We start from the raw sequence: 18,548 nt of genomic DNA on the forward strand, positions 1-18,548 counted from the left end.
CTCTTCTTGAGGAGTATCTTTGTGTGGTGTTCTCTGTATTTCCTGAATTTGAATGTTGGCCAGCCTTACTAGGTTGGGGAAGTTCTCCTGGATAATATCCTGCAGAGTGTTTTCCAACTTGGTTCCATTCTCCCCATCACTTTCAGGTACACTAATCAAACATAGATTTGGTTTTTTCACATAGTCCCATATTTCTTGGAGGCTTTGTTCAGTTCTTTTTACTCTGTTTTATCTAAACTTCTCTTCTTGCTTTATTTCATTAATTTGATCTTCAATCACTGATACCCTTTCTTCCATTTGATCGAATCAGCTACTGAAGCTTGTGCATGCGTCACATAGTTCTCGTGCCATGGTTTTCAGCTCCAACAAGTCATTTAATGTCTCTCTACATTGATTATTCTAGTTAGCCATTTGTCTAATCTTTTTTCAAGGTTTTTAGCTTCCTTGTGATGGGTTCAAACATCCTCCTTTAGCTCCTTTAGCTTGTTATTACTGATCTTCTGAAGCCTACTTCTGTCAACTCGTCAAAGTTATTCTCTGTCCAGCTTTGTTCTGTTGCTGGTGAGGAGCTGCGATACTTTGGAAGAGAAGAGATGCTCTTGTTTTAAGAATTTTCATCTTTTCTCCTCTGGTTTCTCCCCATCTTTGTGGTTTTATCTACCGTTGGTCTTTGATCTTAGTGACCTACAGATGGGGTTTTGGTGTGGATGTCCTTTTTCTTGATGTTGATGCTATTCCTTTCTGTTTGTTAGTTTTCCTTCTAACAGTCAGGTCCCTCAGCTGCAGGTCTGTTGGAGTTTGCTGGAGGTCCACTCCAGACCCTGTTTGCCTGGGTATCACCAGCGAAGGCTGCAGAATAGCAAATATTGCAGAACAGCAAATATTGCTGCCTGATCCTTCTTCTGGAAGCTTTGTCCCAGAGGGGCACCCACCTGTATGAGGTGTCAATCAGCCCCTACTGGGAGATGTCTCCCAGTTAGGCTACACAGGGGTCAGGGACCCACTTGAGGAAGCAGTCTGTCCGTTCTCAGAGCTCAAACGCCGTGCTGGAAGAACCACTGCTCTCTTCAGAGCTGTCAGACAGGGACGTTTAAGTCTGCAGAAGTTTCTCCTGCCTTTTGTTCAGCTATGCCCTGCCCCTAGAGGTGGAGTTAACAGAGGCAGCAGACCTTGCTGGGCTGTGGTGGGGTCCACCCAGTTCTAGCTTCCCTGGCTGCTTTGTTTACCTACTCAAGCCTCAGCAATGGCGGATGCCCCCACCCCCCCACCAGGCTCCTGCCTCGTAGGTCGCAGGTCAATCTCAGACTGCTGCACTAGCAGTGAGCAACGTTCTGTGGGCGTGGGACCCGCCGAGCCAGGCACAGGATATAATCCCCTGGTGTGCTGTTTGCTAAGACGGTTGGAAAAGCACAGTATTTAGGCAGGAGTGCCCCGTTTTTCCAGGTACAGTCTGTCATGGCTTACCTTGGCTAGGAAAGGGAAATCTCCAGATCCCTGGCACTTCCCGGGTAAGGTGACGCCCCACCCTGCTTTGGCTCGCCCTTCGTGGGCCGCACCCACTGTCCAACCAGTCCCAATGAGATGAACCAGGTACCTCATTTGGAAATGCAGAAATCACCCATCTTGTACATGGATCACGCTGGGAGCTGCAGACCATGCTGTTCCCATTCGGCCATCTTGGAACCGGACCCCATCCTCTTTCAAGGTATGAAAGATTATTAACCTTATTTTGTCTAGGTGGAGGAACTGTATCATACAATGGTATATTTGAGCTACCGTGGGACTGATATAGTCCTTCTATAAAGAGACTATCTAAATGCCTTATGAATCTTGATATTTTCCTAAGAAGCACTATCTTTGAGAAAAAACTTATTTTCTGGTAAATAAAATGAGGAAATATGAGGGGCAAAGTTGAGAGCCTTCAACTTTCAATTATTCCCTTTAAAGCTCACATTTGATTTTGGATTATGCTATGGTGAATGCACACAAATCCCTCTTTTCAAATGGAATAATTTATTTTCTTAATGTTTGTGTTTCAACCTAAAAGAATTGTTTTTATACCTACATTTGAAACTTCAGAAAACAAGATTCACAGAATAATTAAAAACTGCATTTTAACCTAAATGTGGAACTTTGATTACAGACATTACCGCAAGCAAGTGATTCAAACGCCATTTTTCCTGTGTCATCTTTTAAACACCACTGCAGATTTTTTATTTTGAACGTGTACTTGACTTCTGCTTCTATCTAAGTTAGAGGAACAGTAATTAGATGTACCCTCATGCCTGAAACAATAACAAGCAACAACAAAAACAAACAGAATATATGAAACAAGCTTTTTTTTTTTTTGAGTCTCGCTCTGTCTTCAGGTTGGAGTGCAGTGGCGCGATCTCAGCTCACTGCATCCTCCACCTCCCGGGTTCAAATGATTCTCCTGCCTCAGCCTCCCAAGTAGCTGGGACTACAGGCATACACCACCATGCCCAGCTAATATTTGTATTTTTAGTAAAGACTGGGTTTCACTATGTTCACAAGGATGGTCTCAATCTCTTGACCTTGTGATCTGCCCTCCTCAACCTCCTGAGAAACAAGCATTTTTTTTAAAATTGCAAAACACTAGGCAATAAAGTACAAGGAACCCAGAGAGATGAAAAACACAGCCCTACATTTGCATCACCTTCCTGCTTTCAGAGAATTTCTAAGCCACAACTCTAGAAAGGAGAGCCCAGATGGAAATTGGTGAACTCTGTAAGGTAAGGAAATGAAAATGAGAGCCCAGGGATAGCAAGGCTTTTGGAATTCACAGAATAGAGCTCTGGAGAGGAGAAAGATACACAAAGAACCCCAAATATTTACATAAGGTACTCCTCAAGTATTCATCAGAGTACTGATCAGGACATACATGTGAGGAAACTGATTGACATTTGTAGTACTATCCATCAATAGCACAACACATATTCATTTCAAGTATACATGAAACATTGACCACGATATATACGATATATACTAAGCCATAAAATAAGTCTTAGTGAATTTTAAAAGATTCAACTCACACAATGTATTTCTCTAACTAAAACAGGATAGACTTAAAATTCAGTCAGTCCCCAAATATTTGAAAATCAAAAAAACCCATGGATCAAAGAATAAATGAAAAAGTATTTTGAACTGAATGAAAATGAAAATACAAACATAGCAAAAACTAAGGAATGACACTAAAGCAGTTCTTAGGAATTTATAGCACTATATGCTGACATTACTAAAGAAAAGATGTCTCAAATTGATGACACCAACGATCACTTTAAGACACCAGAAGACATGACAATTAACTCAACATAGCAGAAAGGAAAGTATAAATACCAGGACAGAAATCATGATCGAATAGAGATGATGTCGGTAATGCAATGTTGGTTTAATATTTGAAATCAGGCAATGTAATTCACCAGGAAAACTAAAAAACATGCAGAAAAAAATAAGACATAAATAAATAGAGAGCTATACTTGGTCATCAACAGAAGACTCAAAATGATTAAGATGTCATTTCTCCCCAAACTTATCTATAGATTAAATACAATGCCAGTTCAAATCCTAGCAGGTCTTAATTGAAGAAATTTTCAAGCTTATTTTAAAACTCATATGGAAATAAAAAAATATAGAATCACTAAAACAACTTTGAAAAAGAACAGATTTGGAGTAGTAACACTATCTGCTCTCAAGGTTTATTATGATGCTACAATAATCAAGACTATTGGATTGGCATAAAGAAATAACTTGGTCAAAGAAACAGAGTAGAGATTACAGAAATAGATCCACATATGGGCAACTGCTGTTGGTATTTTTTTTTTAAGTTTATCGTCTTTCTGAAAAATCTTCATGGAAAACTGTTTGGTTTAGCTCTCAGTAGCCTGCTCCTGAGCTGTGAGGAAGCTTGCCTTCTTTTGAGCTACCTGATCTTTCTTCTGAGCAAGGGACATTTTGGGATGGTTCTACCTCTTTTAACTTATTTCCTGGGTGTCTTCTCATAGACTGGATTCTCTCATAAAGCAGCATGAGTTTCTTATACCTCTCCTCCATGTCTGGAATTATGCTGTTCTTTATATATTGAGAGGATTCTTTCTTGCAAGCATCTTCATCTTCCTCTACTTAGTAGCACATGTAATCTGCGACATTCTGGCCAATAATGTGCTTCCGGTGTACTCCTGCATTAAATTCCTTGCTTTCAGAATCATAACCAGGGAATCATTTGGTACTGTGAGGGATAGACAAACCTCCATTCACAGCTCCCTCAGGGCGCCAAAAAGTTTATTGCTAGTAGTAGTTCTGGCAAGGCCTTCATCTCCAGTCACCTCCACTTGGCCTTCATAGATCTTGTCCATACCAAACCTATTGAGAAGCCTGTGGTCCAGCAGCAGGCCAGTACAATACGCTGCAGCATAATTTGTCAAGCCAACCTTCATGCCATATTTTGGCAGTTCGTGTGCATATGCTGTGCAGACTATCATATCCCCTTCTATACAGGCATAAGCAATATGACAAATGATATCTGTTATACTATCATCCTGCATTTGGGTGTTTTCTATTTATTTTTATCCTGTATCACCAAGTGTTTCTGAGCATAGTAATCAGTTTTACCATCCCATTGTCTTCTAAATTTCACTTGGAGTCTCTTAAAGTAGGCCTTATTCTTAACCATTTTAACAAACCACATCCTGCAGAGCAAATGCCCACGTCTGCGGCTTGGCAGAGACTTCTAGACCCAGCAGCGCTAGGTGGGGAAAGAGGGAGCAACTGATTTCTGATGAAGTTGATGACAGGGAGGAATGGGAACTCTCATACACTCCTGGTGGGAATGTAAAATGGCATGACTCCTACCTGTTTGGAAAATAGTTTGACATTTTTTTAGAAAGTTTAATATATACCTACCTACCATATGACTCAGCCATTATACTCCTAAAAGAAACAAAAACAAACATATGTCCATACAAAGACTTGTACCCAAATATTCATAGAACCTTTATATTCAATAGTCAAAAACTAGAAATAACTCAAATGACCATCATCCAAATTGTAGTATGTCCATACAATAAAATGTAATAAACTACTGATAAACACAGTGTGGATGAATCTAGAAATAATGATACGAGTTTTAAAAGCTAGTCAAAAAACAGTACATATGGTGTGATCCCATTTATATAGAACTCAAAAAAATGCAAAGTAATCTATATAACTGAAAGCACATCAGTGGCTTCCTGTAGAGAGGATTGCAGTGGGTTCTAATCTCTCATTATAAAGGAGAACAAAGGAACTTTCAGAGGTGATGGATATGTTTACTATCTTGATTGCGATAAAGGATCCAGAAGGGTATACATGCGTTAAAACATTGAATTGTACACTTTATATGTGTACATTTTATTGCAGATCAATTATACTTTAACGCTGTTAAAATATGAATAAAGCATGTTTTAAAACATTTAGAAATCCAAAATATCATAAATTAAATATAAATTATAAATGATATAGATTGAATCAATTATAATAAAATTGCTGAAAAGAAGTGTTATCAGAAAAAAAAGAAAATGGTACTCTACTATAGTCACAATAAATCTAATGAGGAGAAATATTTAATAACACTGATAAACACTAGTGGATTTTGTTCCTGGTTCAAATCTGTCAATTCAGTATTTCCTAAGATTAATATTAATTTATTGTATAAAACATTTGTGTTTAGTCAATTGATAGACTGATTATTTCTTCTAAATACAGAGGAAGCTTTATCTGGGAATTGCATTATTTCCTAGTGATTCTTACCACCTATTCTAACAGGACACAATTTTGCAGATATATTCTTCTAGATTTTTGACTAAGAATTTAAAGAAATACCGTTTGTTAATTTTTAATTAATTTTTTTCTACAATCTTAGAATGAAAATTTTAGAGCGGAAAAGACCACAGAAACCTTGTACTATATCTCCGCAATACATAAAAGCCAGAGTGAGCTCACTTTAAATGGCTAACTTAGGATATGAGGAGTAATTGGCAACAAGTGCTGGAACCAGATTTCAAGTCTCATAATATCCAGTCCAAAACTGTGAGACACTATGTAGGTTTCTTCAACTTGACGTATTATGTATGATAGCATAATGGATTTTCTAAATAGGTGGAAGAAGCCTTTACCTTCGACTGACAGATTTGCTGAGAAAAGACAAAGAGGATCACAGCAGGTTCAGATGAAAAATTGACAGGAGCCTCCACCTAACTCCGATACTGACTCAGCGTGAGATATATAGATGACAACAACCAATACTCTAAAAAATTATACATGTAAGAAAAGATGCAGCCTAGCAAACACATAAAAGTATATAACTGTGATAATTATTAATAATTATTAATAATTGCAGGGCCCACCAGTCTTCTGTCAGTAAATTGATTGTACACAGGTTTACTGCCTGGGTAATTTGTTTATCTTGCCTGCATCAGTTATTTTGTTGAATTATTATCATAATAACATGTGTGAACCAGTCTTCTTAAAAGTGTAAAGACTTTGGTCTCTTCTTGTTGATTTATAGTTTGGTCATGACAGCAGCAACAACTACCACAAAAATAATAGCAAATACTTATAGGGTGTTAAATATATGCCAGCCCCATATTAGCACTGTATAACACTTCACATATTCGCACTCCTTTAAATACTTTAGGTATTTCTAAATACATTACATATCTTAACTTCTTTAATTGCCACAAGGCCTATAAGTTTGATGCTATTTTTACCTCTAATTTACAGATGTGGAAACAGAAAGATCCATTAAGTTATGGAGCAAGAAACACTCTGGAGATAATACTCTAAACCACTGTTTTAAAGTGTAGAATTAGCTTTACAAAAAATAAAAAATAAAAAGCTTTAGCCAAAATTTAGAAGAAAGATTGTACTCCAAACTAATGCTTTCTGCTGATATTGGCAGAATTTTTGCTGCTCTAATAGTTTCTGTTTAATGCGCAAATTGCTTTAAGTACACATATAACACTGCGGCATTAAGGATAAAGATATTCAGCCAATTCCTTTCTCATCTGTGATAGTTCTAGCTCTGCTTATTTGTACAACAGTACTTTGAATTTAATCTTTAGAAAAACACAAGACATTAACATTATAAACTTCTTTAAATTACCAATGAATAAAGGGGGCAATAAAATCAGTAATTTATTAAATAAAGCACAATGGAAGCATTCACTAAGATGTCATGAAAATGCTAATTAATAATCAAAACTTATCCTATTGATTTGAGAGCTTTTCAGTTAGACTTCCAGATAACATCTAGAAATAAGCACTGTACATTCTTAAGTAGAGATTTCATGACTAGGTCATATCCTTATATAGCACCCCTCTTTTGGGGTGTAAGGAAATACCCTGCAGTGAATATCCTCTGAAAGAGACGGCGTTATGAGAAAAAACACAAATATTATCTTCTAGGTCACTAACAAGGGCTGATTATTTTATGTCATGTCATATTGCTCTTCTTTTTTCCTTTTTGTCTTGATAAATTGTATCAGTTCTCCAAAACTCAGCTTATCTCATCCCTTTGATCTCCTTTAGTTTGATTTGCTTCTTCCTTAACTTTCCAGAACACTGAGGTCTATATATAGCATCTGGCACTAAGTTATATAGTATTTCTCCTTTTGGTGGTGCATCTGTCTCATGTTTCTCTAGCTCCACAGCACCTATCAAAGAACCACAGGTAGGAGACTCTCAGGAGCACTCTGTTCCTTTTGTCCACGAAAAGAAAAAGTGTATATTCATTTGGAGGTCTTTGTATAGTATTCTGTTGAGATCTGTAGATGCAGAAAGTTAAGAGTCCAGCTAAACATTATGTAAGTTGAAAATGATTGATGCCTTCATTAGGTAAGAAAGTCTTTCAGTTTTTCCAATCTAGTCAAACTTCATTACCAAATTATCTTTTATCCAATAAACTCATTTTTAAGGTTGAATAATATTCTACTCTGTGTGTGTGTGTGTGCATGTGTATTTGTGTGTAACCACATTTTCTTTATCCATTCATCCACTGATGGACACTTAGGTTGATTTCATGTCTTGGCTATGATGAGTAGTACCGCAATCAACAGATGTACAAATGTCTCTTTAATATACTAATTTTCTTTCTTTGGATTTATCCCCAAAAGTGAGATTGTTGGCTCTATTATAGATCTATTTTTATATTTTTGAGGAACCTCCATACTGTTTTCCATAATGGCTGTACCAATTTACTCTCCCACCAACTGTGTACAAATGTTCTCTTTCCTCATATTCTTGCCAATATGTATCTTTTATCTTTTTGATGATAGACAATTTAACAGGTGGGAGACTATACCTCATTGTGGTTTTCAATAGCATTTCCCTGATGATTAGTGATGACAGCACCTTTTCATATACCTGTTGGCCATTTGTATGCCTTCCTTGGAAAAGTATCTACTCAGGTCTGTTGCTCATTGTTTAATCAGATTATTTGAGGTTTTGTTTTTTTTCAACTGTTGAGTTGTAACAGTTTCTTACATATTTTGGATATTAAGCTCTTATCAGATGTATGGCTTGCAAACATTTTTTCCCAATCCATAAGTTTCTATGTCATTCTGTTGATTGTTTCATTTGCTGTTCAGATGAAAAACTACCAAAACCCACTAAACTACTGAACTACTTAACTACTAAAACTGCTAGCCGGGCGTGGTGGCTCACACCTATAATCCTAGCGCTTTGGGAGGCCGAGGCAGGGGAATCACGAGGAGTTCGAGACCAGCCTGGCCAACATGATGAAACCCCATCTCTACTAAAAATACAAAAAATTAGCTGGGTGTGGCAGCAGGTGCCTGTACTTCCAGCTACTCAGGAGGCTGAGGCAGGAGAATCGCTTGAACCTGGGAGGGAGGTTGCAGTGAGCCAAGATCACACCACTACACTCCAGTCCTGGCGATAATGCAAGACTCCATCTCAAATCATAATAATAATAAATAAATAATAACTAAAAAAACTGCTAAAAAGCAGATGCTTTTAGTTTGATGCAATCCCACTTTCCTAGTTTTGGCTTTTGTTGCCTATGCTTTCAGTGTCATAGCCAAAATGTCATTGTCTAGACCAATGTTAATAAGCTTTTTCCCTATGTTTTCTTCTAGTAGTTTCATGATTTTTGGAAATGTGTGTAGGTCTTATTCCATTGAGTTAACTTTTGTACATCACTTGACATTATGCAAAGTGAAGTAAGCCAGCCACAGAAAGATAAATACTACATTATTTATTTCTATATGGAACCTAAAATATTTGAACTCAAGAAGCAGAGAGTAGAGTGGTGGTTGCTGGGCTGTGGTGAAGGGAGTAAGGGGGAGATGTTGGTCTGGGGATACAAAATTTCAGTTATGCAAGATGAATAGGCTCTGGAGATCTAATGTACAATAATGTGACTATAGTTAACAGTACTGTATTGTGTACTTGAAATTTGCTAAGCTCTTATTAAGTGTTCTCACCACACACACACAAAGAATCTTCAGGGATCCCAAAAAGTTTATATGAATGTTTATGTAATTTATTTCTCCAAAAATCCATGTAAAACCCCAATAATACTATAAATGACTAAATAGTGGTATAAAAAAATAACAGAGGCTGGGCATGGTGGCTCACACCTATAATCCCAGCACTTTGTGAGGCCAAAGTGGGCGTATCACTTGAAGCCAGGAGTTGGAGACCAGCCTGTCCAACATGCCAAAACCGTATCTCTACTAAAAATACAAACATTAGCTGGGTGTGGTGGTGCACAACTATAATCCCATCTACTTGGGTTGCTGAGGCACAAGAATCACTTGAACCCAGGAGGCAGAGGTTCCAGTAAGCCAAGATCGCACCACTGCACTCCAGCCTGGGTGACAGAGTGAGACTCTGTCTCAAAAATAAACAAATAAATAAATAAATAAATAAAATAAAATAAAAAATAACAGTGATAACTTGTTCTGATATTCTCTGGCTGCGTTAGAATCACTAAAAATGATTGACCTATGAAGTTATTAATGCTATCCATAGTAGGCTAATGATGGATCACTTCCATGAATCTCATCTTCCTTGTCTCTTAATTTGAATTGTAACTGCCATGAAAGACTGTTTTCTAATTATTTTAAATTTACTGAATTAGCTATGAATTAAGACTGAAAAGATATATTGAGAGATTAATAAAGTTCTTCAGGAAAGGTATTTTATTTACATATTTATTTTGGTATAAGATTCCCTACATCTTATAATTACACCATCAGAAACACAAAACTAACTTACCTTTCCTCCTTGCATATTTAGCAATGCCATAATCATGCATGGCCTGTTACTTTCTGAACCATTTCCTATTGATTATATCCACTGAAATGTTGACATTGAATCATTGCTGAACTCTATCTGTACAAGCACTGAAAGTATTTGAAAGTAGAAATTACTCTTCAAATTTCATTTCTTTTATCTTTTCTGTTATAAGAACTTATCAGTGATTTCCTTCTGTATCCCATTATAGAAATGGCATCATGAAATAAAATATAAGCCGACAGTTCGCAGATTTATTATTGTATTTGATATATTCGCATTTTTAAAGAGTGGTGCTCTGTAGTTAAATGAATCCAAAGAGATTAAATCTCTTTAAAAGGAATCAGTCCTCTAAGAGTGGAATTTTCTTGCCAATGCAGCTTGATCAGACCATAATTGGGTGTGGGCTTTCAGAAATTGCAACACTTTTCATCTGCTCATCTATTTGAGGCAGTATTATTTTTTTGAGTTTCAATATCTTAAAATACTGATTTTTCTCTCTAATCATTGCAATTGAATGCATTCACATTAGTTGATTTCTATGAAAGTATCAATATCAATAGGAAATTACATCTTGGAAATGGATTTGACTCATGTACTTGAAAAATCAGTGTGTGAGGAAATTTAAAAGTCCAGTTTTCATTAATCTTAGCACAAAGTGTTTTATTGAAACAAAATGCTTCACATATCTGTATTTTAGTATTTGTTACATATGTAGAATAGGTAATGACCAAGTCAGGTGATTTTGGGTATCCATCACCTTGAGTATTTATCATTTCTATGTGTTAGTAACATTTCAAGTCCTCTCTCCTAGCTACTTGGAAATATACAATACATTTGTTGCTAACTATAATCACCCTACTGTGCTTTTGAATATTGGGGCTTATTTCTTCTATTTAACTGTATACCTGTGCCCACTAATCAACTTTGGTTTACCCCCCCCAATCCCACCCTTCCCAGCCTCTGGCATCTATAGTTCTATTCTCTGTCTCCATGAGATCAACTTTTTTAGCTCCCACGTATGAATGAAAACATATAGTATCTGTTGTGCTGTGTCTGGCTTATCTCACTTAATGTAACAACTTCCAGTTCCATCCATGTTACTGCAAATGCCCTAATTTTATTATTTTTATGGCCAAACAGTATTCCTTTGTGTAGATATACTGTATTTTTAAAAAATCCACTTACATATTTATGGACAATTAGGTTGATTTCATATCTTTGCTATTTTGAATAGTGCTGCAAAGACATGCAAGCGCAGGTAGGTATCCCTTTGATACACATATTTCTTTTTCTTTGGATAAATACCCAGTAGTGCGATTGCTGAATCTTATGGTAGTATTATTTTTGATTTTTTGAGAAATCTCCATTCTGTCTTCTATAGTGGTTATACTAATTTTCATTCCCACCAAGAGTGTATGAGTTCCCTTCTCTTCACATCCTCATCAGCATCTATTAAATTTTTTTTGTCTTTTTAGTAAGAGCCATTTTAATTGGGGTAAAGTAATACCTCATTGTGGTTTTAATTTTCATGTCCCTGCTGGTTAGCAATACTGAGTATTTTGTCATATACCACTTGATCATTTCTTTTTGAGAAATGTCTATTGTCCTTTGCCCACTTATTTATTTATTTATTTATTTATTTATTTAAGACGTTGTCTTGCTCTGTCACCCAGGCTGGAGTGCAGTGGCGTGATCTCAGCTCACTGCAAGCTCAGCCTCCCCGGTTCACACCATTCTTCTGCCTCAGCCTCTCAAGTAGCTGGGACTACAGGCACCTGCCATCATGCCCGGCTAATATTTTGTATTTTTAGTAGAGACGGGGTTTCACCGTGTTAGCCAGGATGGTCTCGATCTCCTGACCTTGTGATCCACCTGCTTTGGCCTCCTAAAGTGCTGGGATTACAGGCATGAGCCACGATGCCCGGCCCTTTGCCCACTTTTTAATAGGATTTTTTTTAAATGTTGAGTTGTTTGAGTTTCTTGTATATTTCAGATATTAGCCTCTGTTGCATGAATAGCTGGCAAATATTTTCTCCCATTCAACAGGTTGTCTCTTCACTCAACGGATTGTCTCCTTGCTATGTAGCTTTTTAGTTTAATAGTCACATTTGTCTATTTTTGTTATAGTTCTCTGTGCTTTTGGGGTCTTAGCCATGAAATGTTTGTAAGATTGATGTCTTGAAGTGTATTTTCTATGTTCTTTTTTCTAGTATTTTTACAGTTCCAGGTCTAATGTTTAAGTCTTTCATGGATCTTGAGTTAATTTTTCTGTATGGAGAGAGAGAGCAGTCCAGATTCATTATTTTACATATGTACATCTAATTTTCCCAGAACCGTTTATTGAAGAGGATGTCCTTTCCCAGCATATGTTCTTAATGCCTTTATCAAAAATAAGTTGGCAATAAATATATGGACTTACTTCTGGACTCGCTGATCCATTGGTCTATGTGTCTGCTCTTATAACAATACCATGCTGTTTGGGTTATTATAGCTGTGACAATCTCTATGTCATTGAGCTCTGATCTGATATTTACTATTTCTTTCCTTCTGATAATTTTGGATTTCACTTTCTCTTGCTTTCCTAACTCCTTGAGGTGCATCATTAGGTTGTTTATTATAAATCTTTCTACTTTTTAAATGTAAATATTGTTATAAATTTCCCTTTTAGCACTGCTTTTGCTGTCTCCCACAAGTTTGGGTATTTTTGTATTTCCATTTTTATTTATTTCAAGAAATTTTTTGATTTCCATCTTAATTTCTTCATTGGCCCAATGGTCGGTCATCCAGAAGCATGTTTTTAATCTTCATGTATCTGTATAGTTTCCAAAGTTCCTCTTACTGATTTCTAGTTTTATTCTATTGTAGTCTGAGAATATGCTTAGTGTGATTTCTATTTTATAAAAAATTTGTTAAGACTTATTTTGTGTCCCAAACTATGGTTTATCCTGCAGAATGTTCCATTTGCTGATGAGAAGAATGTATATTCTGTAATTTCGGATAAAATGTCCTGTAAATGTCTGTTAGGTCTATTTGGTCAAAAGTAAAGTTTAAATCTACTGTTTCTATTAAAAGTGCAATTTAAATCTACTGTATTAACATTTTCTACTATTATTGTATTGAAGTGTACCTCTCTCTTTAGATCTGGTAATACTTGATTTATGAATTTGGGTGGTTTAGTGTTGCGTGTATATATATTTAGAATTGTTATTTCCTATTGCTTGAACAATCTCTTTGTCATTATATAATGGCCTTCTTTGGTTTTTTACTGTTTTTGACTTAAAATTGATTTTATGTGACATAAGCATAGCTACTCCTGCTCGCTTTTGGTTTCCTATTGTTTGGAATATCTTTTTCCAGCACTTCACTTTGAGTCTATATATGTCTTTGTAGGTAAAGGGTGTTTCTTGTCAGCAGTATATATTTAGATCACGTTTCTTTATCCATTCAACCAGTCTATATCTTTTAAGTGGAGAATTTAATCCATTTACATTCAAGGTTATTATTGATATGTAAGGTTTACTTCCTACCATATTGTTGTTTTCTGGTTGTGTTGTATATTTTTTCTTCCTTTCTTTTTCTTCTTTCATTTGCTATTGTGGTTAGGTAGTTTTCTGTAGTGGTACAATTTGGGTTGTATCTCTTCTTCATTTGTGTGTTTGGTTTATCTGTAAGTTTTATACTTTCATGTGATTCGATGATAGTAAATGTTGTCTTTTCACTTCCAGATTTAGGAGTCCCTTAAGCATTTCTTGTAGGGCCAGTGAAGGGCCATCAGTGTTTGCTTGTCTGGGAAATACTTCATTTCCCCTTTATTGATGAAGAATAATTTTGCTGTGTATGATATCCTTGAGTGGGAAGTTTGTCTTTTTTTAAAGCACTTTGAATACGCTATTCCATTCTCTCCTGCCCTAAAAGTTTTCTGCTGAACCCCAGTGTTAGTCTGATGGGAGTTCCTTTATAGGTGACAATATGCTTTTCTTGCTGTTTTATATAGTTTTCTCTTTAATATTGACTATAGATAGTTGGACTATAATATGCTGTGGATAATTTTTGGTATTGTAGCTGTTTGGGGATCACTGGGCCTTCTGTATCTGGGTGTGTAAATCTGTTGCTGGACTTGTAAAGTTTTGATCTATTGTTTTCTTAAATAGGATCTTAATTAAACTCTTGTTTTCTCTTCACCCTCAGGGACATTGATAATTCAATTTCAAAACACCCATCTTCAAGTTTTGAGATTCTTTCTTCTGCTTAATCTTATTTATTATTGAAGCTTTCAGATGTAGTTTATATTTCATTTAATAAATTTTTCATTTTCAGTATTTCTGATTTTTTTTAAATAGCTATTCGGAAAATTTCTCATTCATATCCTGACTTGTTTTTCTGATTTCTCTGTATTGCTTTAATAACTTTTATTTATCTTTCTGAGCTTCTTTAAACTCAGTATTTTGAATTACTTTTCTGAGAATTCATGAATTTCTTTTGATTGGGATATGTTGTTAGAAAATTATATTTTTGGGAGGTGTCATATTTCCTTGCTTTTTTATGCTTCCTGTATCCTTACATTGATATCTGTGCATCTGGTGTAGTAGTTGCTTCTTCCAACTTTTTAAATTTACTTTTGTAGGGAAAGACATTTTCCTGAAGATTTATATATGTTGTTGGTTGGGTAGAGAACTTTGGCCTCAATTTTGAGTGCATGCAATATTGTAGTATCTGTGATTTGATCAGCTGTAAAGTGTCAGTGGTATCTTTGAATTCCTTGGTGGCTTAGGGCTTAGAACACAGTTATTAGTGAAGAATGTGGTAAAGTCTTACTGGGGACAAGGATGCTGGATAGTCCAGTCTTTGAGTCCCAGTGGTGGTAGTGGTGGGATAAGCATGCCTTACCTTGAGCCATAGAGCAATGTATGCTGGCTCTGGTGTTAACACATTCAGGCAGGCCAATTCTTGGGCCCCCAGGTGGCTTTCTCAGATGCCAGTAGTGGCAGCAGTAGGCCAGGCTTGTGCATGGGTTCTTGGGCCTCTGGGCAGTGGTGTGGTGTGCATAATGGCATAAGCAGTGGTAGCACAACCCAATGGAACACCAATTCATGTTGGTGTTGGTATTGTCAGTGGCTGCAACAGGCTGGATGGGCAAGTCCCTTGACCTGCAGCTGGCTCATATGGGTTAGTGTCTGCAGTGGTGGTATTGGTAGGTTGGATAGTCCTGACCTCAGACCCTGGCAGTAGTGTTCAAGTGCCATTGATGGTGAGCTGGTCTGGTAATCCCTAGGCCTTTAGAATGTGTGCTTGGGTACTGTTCAGATGAAAGCTGGTGAGCAGATTTGTCATCAGGACCCCTGGTAGTATGTTCAGGCACTATGTATGATAGGCAGAGGCAGAATACTCCCCAGGTCACTAGCAGAATGCTCAGGTTGGGACAGCAGTGGCTGTGTTATGAGTCTGCTTCTGGGGAGGGTGGGGCCACTCTCAGTGGGAGCAGCCTAGGAAGGCAGCTGTGGAGCTCATGGTTTGCTTATGCATTGGTTCTGCAGTAGCAGCAGTGGTATTTGTCCTTGGGACATGTGAAAGTTCCTGGCCTTCCATCTCCCTCCTGTGGCAGCTCTGGTAGCAGTGGCCCCAGGGCAGAATGCAGGCCTTTGAAGACTAAGCTTTCTGAATGGTACCAGCTATGGGCCTACAACCAGGGAAGGTGGGGCCACTCTCAATGACAGCAACATAGACAGGCAACTATGGGACATACAGTTGCCTCATATCTTAGTCCCACAACAGCCCACAGCAGCAGCAGTCGATTTGTTCTTTGGGTGTATGAAATGTCTGGCTTCCCTTATCTCTCCCTGGCCTGACTGTAGCAGCAGCACCATCAGCTCCAGGGCTTCTTCCAGCTCCCAGTCAATCCAAATTGAGAAGGCTGCCTCATTTCCCTTTCATTCTTTGACTTTGTTGCTTCCAGTATTTTCTCTGTCGAATATTGGTGTTCTCTTGTAGATGACTCATTTGAACTATGAATATCTACTTGCTATTTTGGTGTCATTTTATGGAGAGGCATATAATAGCTGCATCTAGTCAACCCTTTTCCCTTATGACAGCCAAAATATTATTAATTGAAATGCCAACTGTACTTATTAAAGAGCCTAGATCTGTGATGAGCAGTGATTCATGATTTGCCACTGCATACTTGCCATCTACCAACCCTAACTATAGTTAATAATCGAACTTTGTTAGCAGCAAGTCATGAATTTAGTCATAAGGACTCCAAAGATTGTCTGATATTTGGCTGTGTATATTCAATCTTTAGCTGGCTTTAAATAACCTGCTTTATGTTTACAGGTGTCTTCCCCAAAGAAGAGAGTTTATCAAACAAAACATAATAATGCGGATGATCTTAATGCCTCTCCCAATATGTTTTTCTGATGCCACTACACATCTAGCTAGATTTGACTCTTTAGTATGTAGCCAACATTCATGACTGTTCTCATACACACTTGATTTTTATTTCACAGAATACAAAATTCTTGATTTATTGGAAAAGAATGATAATGCCTGCATCCCTGTATGAGCACTTGCTCTAGCTACGTTCACAGTGCCATCTGCCTAGGGTCTGGGGAATTTAGGCCCATTGATCATTTGGAGAGGTTGAGGAGTAAAATAAATAGTACCTAGCTCTATCATCAAGAGGTTAGTGCTCAGGTCTACCACTTCGCTCCATTTTTGATACCAGAATCTCTGCTCTCATCACCATCTTCTGACAAGTTTGAAGTCTGGCAACCGAGGAGCAAAAGTGGGTGGGGCATTATTCAACTAATGAATCCATGAGATAACTTCTTTATCAATGCCTGCTTTGTTATACAGCAAACTCTCTGCTAACACTCATACCATGAGAAATGATTTTAACAAAACCCTAAACTTACTCCACACTCTGATGAAACAGTTTTTGCTAGCTAGCATTTATTAAGCATATTTTTTGAATCCTACTCACAATAAATAACTTATACCAACAGTTGGTACTCAAGGGATTTTGAATACCCTCCCTCCCTAAGCTCTCCTTAATTGGAATAGAAGGGATATGAAGTCCAGGGACAGTGGCTCATGCCTGTAATCCTAGCACTTTGGGAGGCCGAGGTGGGTGGATTGCTTTAGCCGAGGAGTTTGAGACCAGCCTGGCTAACATGGCGAAACCCCATCTCTACTGAAAATGCAATAATTAACCAGGCATGGTGGTGCATGCCTGTAATCCCAGCTACTTGGGAGGCTGAGGCAGGAGAATTGCTTGAACTAGGAGGTGGAGGTTGCAGTGAGCTGAGATCAAGCCAACGAACTCCAGCCTGGGCCACAGAACAAGACTCTGTCTCAAAAAAAAAAAAAAAAAAAAGGGGGAAAAGAAGGGATATGAGATCGGACCAGCTGCTCTGTTATATATTACATACTCACAAACCATTTTCTTAGCCACCTTCAGTTAATGTATTTTTAATTTTTATCTTTTTAAATTTTAGATTCAGGGGATATATGTGCATGTTTGTTAAGTGGATATAATGCATAATGGTGAGGTTTGGGTTTCTAGTATACCAGTCACCCAAAGAGTGAACATTGTACCTAATAGGTAATTTTTCAACCCTCATGCTCCCCCTCCCATACTCCCCATTTTCAGAATCCTCAGTTTCTATTATTTACATCTTTATGTCCATGTGTACTCATTTGTTAGCTCCCCTTTAAAAGTTAGAATAAGTGATGTATGATTTTTAAGTTTCTGAGTTATTTCACTTAGAATAATGGCCCCCAACTTTACTCATGTAGCTGCAGAAAACATAATTTCATTCTTTTTTATGGTTGCATAGAATTCCATAGTGTATATATGTTTAATCCTATCATCCATTGATGTACACTTACGTTGATTTCATGAGTTTGCTATTGTGGATAGTGCTGCAAGAAACATGTGAGTGCCGGTGTCCTTTGGATATAATAACTTCTTTCCTTTGCGTAGATACCCAGTAGTGAGATTGCTGGGTCGAATAGTAGTTCTATTTTTAGTTATTTGACAAATCTTCCTACTGTTTTCCATAGAGGTTTTACTAATTTACACTCCCATAGTGTACAAACATTCTCTTTTCTCCACATCCACACCAACATCTGTGGTTTTTTGACTTTTTAATAATAGCCACTCTGACTGGTGTGATGTGTTATCTTATTGTGGTTTTAATTTGCATTTCTCTGATGATTAGTGATGTTTACCT

At 37.2% G+C, this 18,548-nt stretch overlaps 1 protein-coding gene and 1 pseudogene across 4 annotated transcripts in view; one reads left to right on the top strand and one right to left on the bottom strand.

Annotated features, from left to right (window-relative positions):
* The window catches only part of SPAG16 (sperm associated antigen 16), a 1,150,408-nt gene that overhangs the window by 1,017,212 nt on the left and 114,648 nt on the right, over positions 1–18,548 (top strand). The gene's annotated exons all lie outside the window — the stretch shown is intronic.
* On the bottom strand, positions 3,888–5,604 carry LOC100448261 (large ribosomal subunit protein uL18-like; annotated as a pseudogene).

This window comes from Pongo abelii, chromosome 11 (assembly GCF_028885655.2).
Source record: "Pongo abelii isolate AG06213 chromosome 11, NHGRI_mPonAbe1-v2.0_pri, whole genome shotgun sequence".
NCBI classification, from domain to species: domain Eukaryota; kingdom Metazoa; phylum Chordata; class Mammalia; order Primates; family Hominidae; genus Pongo; species Pongo abelii.